We start from the raw sequence: 11,188 nt of genomic DNA, 5'->3' as shown, positions 1-11,188 counted from the left end.
ATAAATCTTTTTCATGCCAACAGAAATTCAATACAAATGAACATTGCAGTAGTACAAATCATAGAGAGAAGTTGATTGTATTAAACCAAAAAGCTCCTGACAGAATTGTGCTTTGAAGCATCGGAAAGTGGCAGTTATACGAGTTAAACCTTGAATACGGAGCTGTAATTTACGGACGTGGCGTAAAACTCTGTGTAGGCACGCCGCGGATAATTTATTTCCGTACAGCTTTCTTTGCAGCAGAATTAGTAAATAAAACATGCAAATGTCTATAGTGACTATTAGATTATGATAAACACGTGTTGTCACTGTGTATAATCAAATAAAGTTAATTAATTCAGTGAGACTTTCACTGCTATACTCAGATTCTTCACGCAGTTTGAGTGACGGGAGAATACATGCTGCATCTGCCATATGACTAATAGCTGAAATTTTGCATTTTTAGCTTATAATGATCAGAAATATTGATGAAATAAATTTCTTTGTTTGTTGATTTATTGCGCAATGTGATCTGGTGTAAAAGTTGACTTAATTGTTACGCTGCGATTAGTTGAGTGTTAGCATCCATTATCAGTGATGAAGCTCATCCCCATGAACATGAGTAAGTGAAATGAGATTTTATTCGTATAGTAATTGACTTTAGACACCGGTGTCACAATGAGTGGCAATGAGGAACACAAAAGTCTCAGAAGGTTGCAAGATTTAAGAAGGTCGGGACAAAATGTAGGCGCTGGACATTTACAGTACAGAGAAATACAGAAGTGTGGAGTGTTGACATTAATATGGCTGATTTCTCAAGGTGAATGTAGACTTTTACGTAAAGAATAAAAACAAAAAGTTTTAAATGTTGTAATCAACTTCAGGTCATCCACCATTTGGAAGATGAGATGAGAAATTAAGGAAAAATCACAAAAAGTTTCTGTTTTGAAGTTAATATGAACATAGATATATGTACTTTAAAGGTGGGGTCTCCGATGTTTGAAAGCCAATGTTGACATATAAAATCACCAAAACAAACACGCCCCTAACCCAAATGGGTCCCACCCCTGTATCGATAGCTCCGCCCACACATACATACGTAACCCAGGCAACTAATGGAAAGAAACGTGTCTTTATCATAGCTGAAGGGAAAAACAATATGATTGCAGATAAACAAACAAGCAAAAAATGACACACAAGCATAATCATGTAAAGGACAAAGGCATATATTAGTTCTGTGTAACAAAGCAAAACCAACGTTACTCACCTATCGAGAAAGAAAAAAGCACCTCGGCGTCTTAAGTAAAGTTGGTCACATATTCACAGATTGGAGTTTCCCGAGTCAATAACTCCTGAGCTAAACGCTGTTACTACACAAAACGCGGTTGTAGCTGCGTCTCTACATTACTACTATAGAAAAGAGGTGTTATTTGTGTAGTAACAGCGTTTAGCTCAGGAGTTATTGACTCAGGAAACTCCAATCTGTGAATATGTGACTTCCTGCTCCTTCAGTTCTCTCCAGCGCTGGAAAGCTGATCCTATATTAACACGTCCTACTTCTTGCCTTATCGTAAGTCTTTCTTCTCTTTCTTTGTTTTTATCCTCCATGTCAATGTTAAAACCGCTTTCTGCTAATGTCACACATGCGCACTGAACACTCTCTCCGCCCATATTGACAAGACCCGCCCCTTTCTGTTAATTGGCTACACGTTTGTTTTGTTTTTTGTTTATTTTTCGGCCCAACGCAGTTTTCTGAAGTATTTCTCAAACATCGGAGACCTCAGCTTTAAGGTAGGAATCACTGCATGTATCACCTTTCAAGTTAGTTGAAGTGACTATGCAGCTGTGAGGTTTAAAATTGATGGGTAGGGGAGACAGTAGATAAAGAAAAAAACAGATGGGTCAGCCATCTGGTCTAAGCAGAAAAGTGGAGGAAATGAAAAGAGGAACATCGGAGACAAGGAAATGGCTTGAACAGCTGAACAGGTTGAGGTGAAAGTGCACAATTCATGATTGATGCTAAGATGCTGACTCAAGCGTTTCACTCCATTTATCCATCCATTCGTAAGCTGTTGTTTACTTGGGCTGTAAACTATTCCAGTTTTACAATGTGTGGCGGCTTAAATTCAAATTATTTATATAGAGCCGGTTTTACTGGCCACATTGGTACCATATTGCTTTGTTGAACCTGATTCGCTTCCTTATGGTGGTGCTTAGTTTGTCCTACTCTGAATAACGAATTTAAGTAAGAATTCTTAAATCATGCCTAATTATTTTAAAACGTAACGCGTGTGATCGAGTTATTATTCATCAAAGTACAGAGCTCGTTATACCTCATTGAAATGCTTGTGAATTATGATGCCTGTTTTTCGATGGTCTATAATTTCTTATTTAAACTCTGAGCAATAATTACTACTGTAGGCTGCAGGACTTTGACAATACAGACCCTTTGTTAATTTTGTGACGGTTTTAAATCAGTTCCCGAATATATTTCCAGCCATGACTCATTTATTTCTGCTTGGAGTTGACATACTGCATGCATGTGTCATTTGAAAAAAAAAAATGGAATTGCTCCTGTAGCTATCAGAAGTAAACAAGTTTCATGCGAATTCACAACAAATGAAGACCAGCGCAGTCTAGAATCAGGTCACCGTGCTAAATATAAACATATCAGATGGCAGAACAGAGAATGAAAATTGAAACCCAGTACAAAAATTCTGCAAAACAAGTTACATAAGTTACATAAGTAATCTTGACATGAGTCCTGACATCTTGACTTCTCGAGCTATGACTACGTAAATGCCACGTTAACATTGTATCCTGCTTCATGTTACACAACTGTAATTTTCATACCTTTTAATTTTATAATTTTATTTCTAAATATTGTCTGTGTTGTACTTTTTTGTTTTTTTGGCACAAAATAAATGAAACTTTTTTTCTTTCCTTATTAATAAAAAAAAAAAATCAATAGACTTCGCTTGCTATGTGGCGGCTAACATGCTGACCCTTTAGTTATTTACATATGCATGCGTCACAAACGATTATATATTCATGTAAAGAGTTGATATTTTCATGCACTGGAGCATAAATCTTTAAATGGTGCTAGGTTTTTAAGATTAAAAGATGCATTAAGTGAATTTTAATCATGTTGATCACAGCGGCCATCTTCCCCCTTGCTAAAATTGAATATACTACCCCAATATTCATTCATTCATTTTCTACCGCTTATCCGAACTACCTCGGGTCACGGGGAGCCTGTGCCTCAGGCCTGTGCCCTGGACGGAGTGCCAACCCATCGCAGGGCACACACACACTCTCATTCACTCACGCACTCACACACTATGGACAATTTTCCAGAGATGCCAATCAACCTACCATGCATGTCTTTGGACTGGGGGAGGAAACCGGAGTACCCAGAGGAAACCCCGAGGCACAGGGAGAACATGCAAACTCCACACACACACAAGGCGGAGACGGGAATCGAACCCCCAACCCTGGAGGTGTGAGGCGAATGTCCTAACCACTAAGCCACCGTGCCCCCCACTACCCCAATATAATTTACATTTTTCCACTGAAGAAAGTTCACATAGTAGAAATGTGCTATTGCTCTTTTGGCCTAAGCCTTTTGGTGACTATTAGAAGCACAAGTAGTGTTTAAAATACTGAGTAGAATACTGCTTAGAATAACCTGTCTCAGCTTGGACCATTTATGCAAAAAATGGGCCCAATTTATCAATCTTTTTGCAAAAACGTCCTGCTAGATTTACAAAAGTTTCAGAAACACTGATTTTTGCTAATAAAGTGCAAAGCACATTCCTGACACAGCTCATTTGCACAACGCATCAGTAGGAGATTCTTTGCAAATACATTTACATTTCTGGCATTTAGCAGACACCCTTATCCAGAGTGACTTACTATTTCAGTTTATCCAAAGGAGCAATTGAGGGTTATCGTCCTTGCTCAGGGGCCCAGCAGTGGCAGCTTGGTGGACCTGGGATTTGAACTCATGACCTTCCAATCAGTAGTCCAACACCTTAACCACTAAAAAAGGTGTCTACTGTATATGCCATGGGGAATACATCCACGACCACATCAAATCCCAGGACCTCCAAGCTGCCAATGCTGGGCCCTTGAGTAAAACTCTTAACCATGAACTGCATAAAAATTTAAAAATCCTCCACCGCTCTGGATATTTCCTCCATGAGAAATGAACACTAAATAGTGCCATAGGAAAAATTCTGGGCACAAAAGGGAATAGAGTATCTGTCATAGTTATAGTTATACAATGCACCGGACCCAGCCTCTGGTCTGAACACCATTCTCAGAAAAGGGTAGAAATGACCTGTAGTACCTTCCCTGGCCAGTTGGTACACAGTTTTCAGCTGAGGAGTCATTATGTAGGAGGAGTCATAGGTAGCCAAACCCACAGGCATGAGTATGCCAAAATGTTCTGTCCCTTTGGTAAAGATCTGCTCAAGGAAGAACTGCTAAGGGTTTCCAAACACTGGTGAAGGCAGCAGTGTGTCGAAGGTCTTCCTGGACATCTCTGGACCACAAGCAGGACTTTGTGACGTAGTAGAGGAAGAAAAGCGTAAGTAAATAAATTCCATGGTAATAATTAATGAGGATATGAAGCTAGTGGAAGTGCAAGTGTTGAGGATGCAGAAGATAGGGATAGGTGGAGATGATTCGCTGTGGCGACCCCTGAAGGGAAAAGCCGAAAGAAGAAGAAGGAAGCATGGCGGATCTCAACAGTGCATCAGCTGCACTGTGGTTCAGCACGAGTTGCCCTCAGTGAGGCTAAATACAAATGAACTGACCTGAAAAAATTCCCTGCAAGGTGAAGGGGCTATCTGGTATAAGATAGAAATAAGCCTGTAAAGGAAGCATCTATTATGACTAACTCCTACCACTGAGAGGCAACAAGGCAACAAGGCCACTTGCTCAATAACGTCTTAATTGTGGTTTTAGAGACAGGCTGATGGATAGACCTTTGAAATGGAATATCTGGCCATATTTGGGACATAGATGTTGACATAAAAAGTATATATAGAAGATCAAGGTTAAAGACACCCATGCTTCTTGATTTCTCTCTTTATCTCTAAGTGAAAAGAATAACTCAGCTGAGGGGTGTGATATGCGATTGACTCTTGTATGCTACAAAATAGCACACTTATACCAATACATCACATCTACAAACAGAGCGGGAGGATGATTTGATGGAAGAACAAGGAGCACTGAATAGAACACAGTAAAACGAGGACTCGATTATTTAATCCTGGAAGAAAGATAGAAAGAGAAATGGTGAACAGAGATAAGTACGAAGTCACAGAACCCACTCTTTTTTGGCAAACCTTAAAAAGATCAAAGTAATGATCTGTCTAAGACCAGATGCCAGAAAAAATAGATTCCAATTTATAGCAGGCAACAGAAGCCTTGAATACACCTTCAATTACACAGCTTTTCATCTGCCTATGAGAAAGAACACTTTAGTAAGACCTCCCATGTCCCCACAGAAAACAAAGTCTTCCCAGAGGAGCTCTATAAACAATGTGTTTCAGTGGTAATTTGTCTAAAATAGTACACACATGGCACAGAGGAAATATTTTGCTGTCTCCTTACACATCAATGACATTTATCTCCATTTATCACCGTTTTTTCACTTTCATAAATAACTCCCCATTGGAACATTGCAATTTATGCAATGGTATAAAATGCTTAGTCATGCCTTGCGCCTGCAGCATTGGGGGTTTGTTTCCCACCCTTGCTCTGTGTGTGTACCCCATGCCTTGGGGGGTTTCCACAAATAGTAGAATACATCAAAGGCAAAAACATTACTAGTTGCACAGCAGAATTAAATACTATAGAATTTTTTTTTTAAATTTTACCTTGGAAATTTGAAATGGGAGGGCACGGTGGCTTAGTGGTTAGCACGTTCGCCTCACACCTCCAGGGTTGGGGGTTCGATTCCCGCCTCCGCCTTGTGTGTGGAGTTTACATGTTCTCCCCGTGCCTCGGGGGTTTCCTCCGGGTACTCTGGTTTCCTCCCCCGGTCCAAAGACATGCATGGTAGGTTCAATGGCATCTCTGGAAAATTGTCCGTAGTGTGTGAGTGCGTGAGTGAATGAGAGTGTGTGTGTGCCCTGCGATGGGTTGGCACTCCGTCCAGGGTGTATCCTGCCTTGATGCCCGATGACGCCTGAGGCACAGGCTCCCCGTGACCCGAGGTAGTTCGGATAAGCGGTAGAAAATGAATAAATGAATGAATGCATTTGATATGGACAACACTTTGATATTGTACAAATAATTCTACTCAATGAATTTTCTTGTTTAAGTCTTCCACTTTTTCACACTATAAGTCTTTGAACATTGTTCAGACTGGTTCACATCAATGGGTTTGAAAACAGGTGCATCTGTAGGGTTACCAGACCAAACGTACAGCCCAACAGTTGTTTGCAAGTACAGTGATACCTCGAGATATGAGCTGTGATTCGACCAAATTTATGCCTTGAGGAACGAACAAATGATTGAGATACGAGCATCCGAGCCGCCGCCGCCGAACAAAGACCCACAACAACAACGTGTGCTCTGTTTCCCCCGCCTCAGCTTCTCGCGTCTCACTCGGTTAGTGTTTGTGTAGCTCGCTTTGTTAACACTTGTGTAAAGCTGTGCTCGTATTTTGTGCTTTTATTTTGCGTACAGTACAACATTATCGCATTTAAAACCATGGGTCCTAAGAAAGTAGAAAGAAAAAGGCAAAAACAAGTGAAGAGAAAAGCGATGAAGAAAATTAAGCAATATTAATGTAAAGAAAACAGAAATTGTAGCAATTAAGTTTAGTTAAGAGAATTTCAGTTAAGTTCGTTAATTTTAGTGAAGTTTAGTTAAGTTCCATTTAAGTGTAAAGTAGCATTCAGAGTGTACAGTAGCGAGTAAGTGAACGAAAGTGAAAGTGTAATTCCTCCTAACTCCTCCTCCTGTTTACTCCTCCCTCAACCTCCGTGCGCATCATTTCTTTAATATTCTCTTTTATTACTGTATGATTTTATACAATATTTGTCATTTATAAATACAGGTACTGTACATTTTTCATATTCAAAACACAAACAAAAGTGGAATCAAACAAAACAAGTGGAGTGGAATTTTGCGAGCTGGAACGGATTAATGGGATTTCAATTCATTTAAATGGGGAAAATTGCTTTGAGATACGAGCAATTTGAGATACGAGCAAAGTCACGGAACGAATCAAACTCGTATCCGAGGTATCACTGTACACAGACTTCCTTGTCACCTAAGATGACTAGATGTGACAGGATTCACCTGTATTTGGAGAACTGGCTCATGTGTCCCTCTACCAAAGACCTGATCACATTTCAAAGCTCTATCTCAAGGTGAACTGATGCTGATGAACTGATCCTTTCTGTACGGACCTGTATAGAATGCTAATCTGAAAAGGGTATTATTGCACGACATTTTACGCTGGAGAACATATCGCCTTAAAGCAGAGGAACTTGCCTTGGCAATTAGCTTGCCCTGTATGCACTAATAGCCTTCCAGAGTGACCTTGTGGTTACAAAATCTATGCATTATCAATGACAAAATCCCATATTCATAGAACTATAGTTACTCGTGCTTTACATTCAGCCATATTGTAAGTCAGCAGTCAAAAGCCTGTAAAAAATGGTTTCCTTTCTGTATTGCAGAATTAATAGCTGTACTATATATTCTTATTGAAATCTTTCCATTAAAACTTTTGCAGGATATATTCTATGAAAAATCTTAAAAGTTAATTCTTTTTAACACAGTAGAGATTAATTACCTGCCAATACTTAACATTCTATTTAAGGACTATTGAAGTCCAGTTGCAGAGTAGAAGTGGCACAGGAGCCAAGGTGCTGATGTTTGATTAACATATTGGTCATTGTAGATACTATCCATCAAACCTATGTAATTTATTGCAGTGATTGGCTCTCGGGGGCACGGTGGCTTAGTGGTTAGCACGTTCGCCTCACACCTCCAGGGTTGGGGGTTCGATTCCCGCCTCCGCCTTGTGTGTGTGGAGTTTGCATGTTCTCCCCGTGCCTCGGGGGTTTCCTCTGGGTACTCCGGTTTCCTCCCCCAGTCCAAAGACATGCATGGAAGGTTGATTGGCATCTCTGGAAAATTGTCCGTAGTGTGTGAGTGCGTGAGTGAATGAGAGCGTGTGTATGATCTGCGATGGGTTGGCACTCCGTCCAGGGTGTATCCTGCCTTGATGCCCCAATGACGCCTGAGATAGGCACAGGCTCCCCGTGACCCGAGTAGTTTGGATAAGCGGTAGAAAATGAATGAATGATTGGCTCTCTGCAATGTATGACCCCAATATACATCATTGCAAAGGTAAAAAAATAGTTTTCTGACAGAAGGTTTCCCACACTGTTGGTGCTCTTGGTGATTTAGAAGCAAGCAGCAGTCAACCTACATTAAACTATAACCATTATATATTTAAAATTACATACACTCTTGAAAGTTTCATTTGTAAACCTCTTGAAAGGCGTTTATTAGCAAGTCATGAGTTATAGGCACAGGGATCAGAGAGCAGTTTACACATACCTTCAAGATCCATTCTTCACAAAGCGTAGACTTGGCATCAAGTGCAAAGTGTCACATGCTGCATTTCAGTTCACACTGGCGAGGTCACAGGCTGTCAGTGAACCATCAGTTCTTTCCCATGACCAGTACTAAACAGGGATGTGGTTATTTTTAGGGTCTTTGGTAGCCATCTATCCATCTGTCCATCCATGAACTTATTTTGCAACAGGTCAAAGGGAGCCTGGAGCCTATCCCAGGTGACTCAGGACACCATGGATGAGGTGCCAACCCAAAGCAGGGCAAAATCACACACATCCATTCAAACGCTACAGATGTTTTAGAAATACCAATCATCAGCAAAAGAACATGTTTTTGGACTCTGAGCGGTAACTGAGAACACAGAGGAAACGGGGAAAAAAGCAAACTCCAAACACATACAAATTGGGGTTGTCTCAACCGTGGAGGTTCATTCATTCATTCATTCATTTTCTACCGCTTATCCGAACTACCTCGGGTCACGGGGAGCCTGTGCCTATCTCAGACGTCATCGGGCATCAAGGCAGGATACACCCTGGACGGAGTGCCAACCCATCACAGGGCACACACACACACTCTCATTCACTCACGCACTCACACACTACGGACAATTTTCCAGAGATCCCAATCAACCTACCATGCATGTCTTTGGACCGGGGGAGAAAACCGGAGTACCCGGAGGAAACCCCCGAGGCACGGGGAGAACACTCAAACTCCACACACACAAGGCGGAGGCGGGAATCGACGTGGAGGTTCAAGGCAAGTCAAAAAGTCGTTGTGGAACTAAATTTATTATTATACATAATTATACATTTAATAGTTTACTCTAAACTCTCAAAGCCAGAAATGTAAATTCACTCATAACTGATGATCGAGTGTGGAATTTGCCAAAACGGATTAAAAAAATGTAAGTGTGCAGTTGCCCTTTCCGCTGCCAGTGGCTCATACAGAAATGCAACTGAGTGGCACCCGGTCTGCAAGGACTGAGGGCTTTGACGTAATGCATCCGCTGTGAGTTCAGGATTACACAGAACGCATCAGCCATGCCCCTGCTTGCACGCCAAGTGTCATTTTTTACTTGAGTTCTATTTCTGCCAAGGGTTTTAGATAGAATCAGTACAAAATATAATATTCCTGCTTATGTTCTGCCGTATATACCCAAACAATATGTGAGCCATAGTTCAGGCTAAAGCTAACCTCTACTATACTATTCCCAGAGCTTGTGAGAATTGCCCCCCCCCCCCCCACACACACACACACCGCCAAAAAAAACTCCTTTTGCTCTTAAATGAACAAAACACAGAGTCTGACCCGCTAACCTTCATCACTGTGGCTGTCTGTGGACTCTTGCCTCATTTTAGAGCACGATTTGATCAAAATTCAGGTCACTGTGCTTGTGTTGGAGAAGATGAGGTCTTTGGCTCTAGCTTTAGTATATTGTATAGAGCAGGTTGTTAAGACCAGTGCAGGAGACAAATTTTTCATACACAGACATACATACAGTACACACGCTCTTCCGAATGAGTCAAAACAAACCAGGCCCATATCAAATGCTTCTACACACCCACACACATGCACATGCATGACAGCCAAGGCAAGTGTTTGTGTTACTGTTTGGCATGGTATGGAAACAGAATTGAGGACAGGGACTTTAAATGTCATTTAAAGCTGGAGGAGGAAGTTTGGGAGTGGCTATAAAGGAGGAACGCTTCTGTACAGATGCTGTCAAGAACAGGTAGACAAGCCGAGGTGACATGCTCGTTTTTGAGGATGAGGAGGAGGATTACAGTATAAGGAAGTGGAAAGTGAATGACAGTAGTTTTGTTTGCTTGTCAGTAAAATGCTTCTGGTCAATAGGCTGCTGAAAACCCAAAAAGGATAACTATAGATATGTCATACAGTGGCACTGTTAAACTCTCTATTATGACTTGGAATACTGAGCGATGTTATTTTGGTGGTGAAGATATCCAAACGCTTCCTCCTAGCTCATGGGATAAAGGATGACAAAGGTGAAAGAAATGGGAGCCATTCATTTCTGCCTATCTACTTGAGTCCACTGATGCCTGCAGGACACACACACAGTCAGTATTTCACAAAAATTACCATAATGAAGCCTCAGCATTAACGCTGTAGATAGTTGGTTCTCTTAGTGGGGTCCGTGATTGTTTTGTGTATGTGCACACGTGTTTGTGTGTGTGTATGTGTGTTGGAATTCACAATCCAACATTATTACATCTATTATTGAGTTCTCATCCTTATTAGCCTGTTTGATTGTTCCTCTTTAATTGAATGGGTTTCATCCAAACTTCAATAACTCAAAAGCAAATAGACTTATAAATAACATCAGCTTGGACCTAATGTGTTCTGTCATTGGTTGGAAGGCTGGAATGGAAAAAAAAGCTCTAGGGCTCCAATAAATAGGCAGAATATTATAGTGCACATTTAAATAATGAGCCTAATTCAAGTAGTTGGATTATGTAATGGCAATAATTCTGGGTGAAATTTGTTTTAAAGTTAAAAGGGGTCGCTGACTGCAAAAAGTTTGAGAGAAAAAGTCTTTTGAGATCTTTGTGAAGGACTCGCATTGATATACAGACGTCTT

The sequence above is a fragment of the Tachysurus vachellii genome, chromosome 7, assembly GCF_030014155.1.
Source record: "Tachysurus vachellii isolate PV-2020 chromosome 7, HZAU_Pvac_v1, whole genome shotgun sequence".
In the NCBI taxonomy this organism is placed as follows: domain Eukaryota; kingdom Metazoa; phylum Chordata; class Actinopteri; order Siluriformes; family Bagridae; genus Tachysurus; species Tachysurus vachellii.
Note: the sequence above shows the minus strand (reverse complement) of the source record.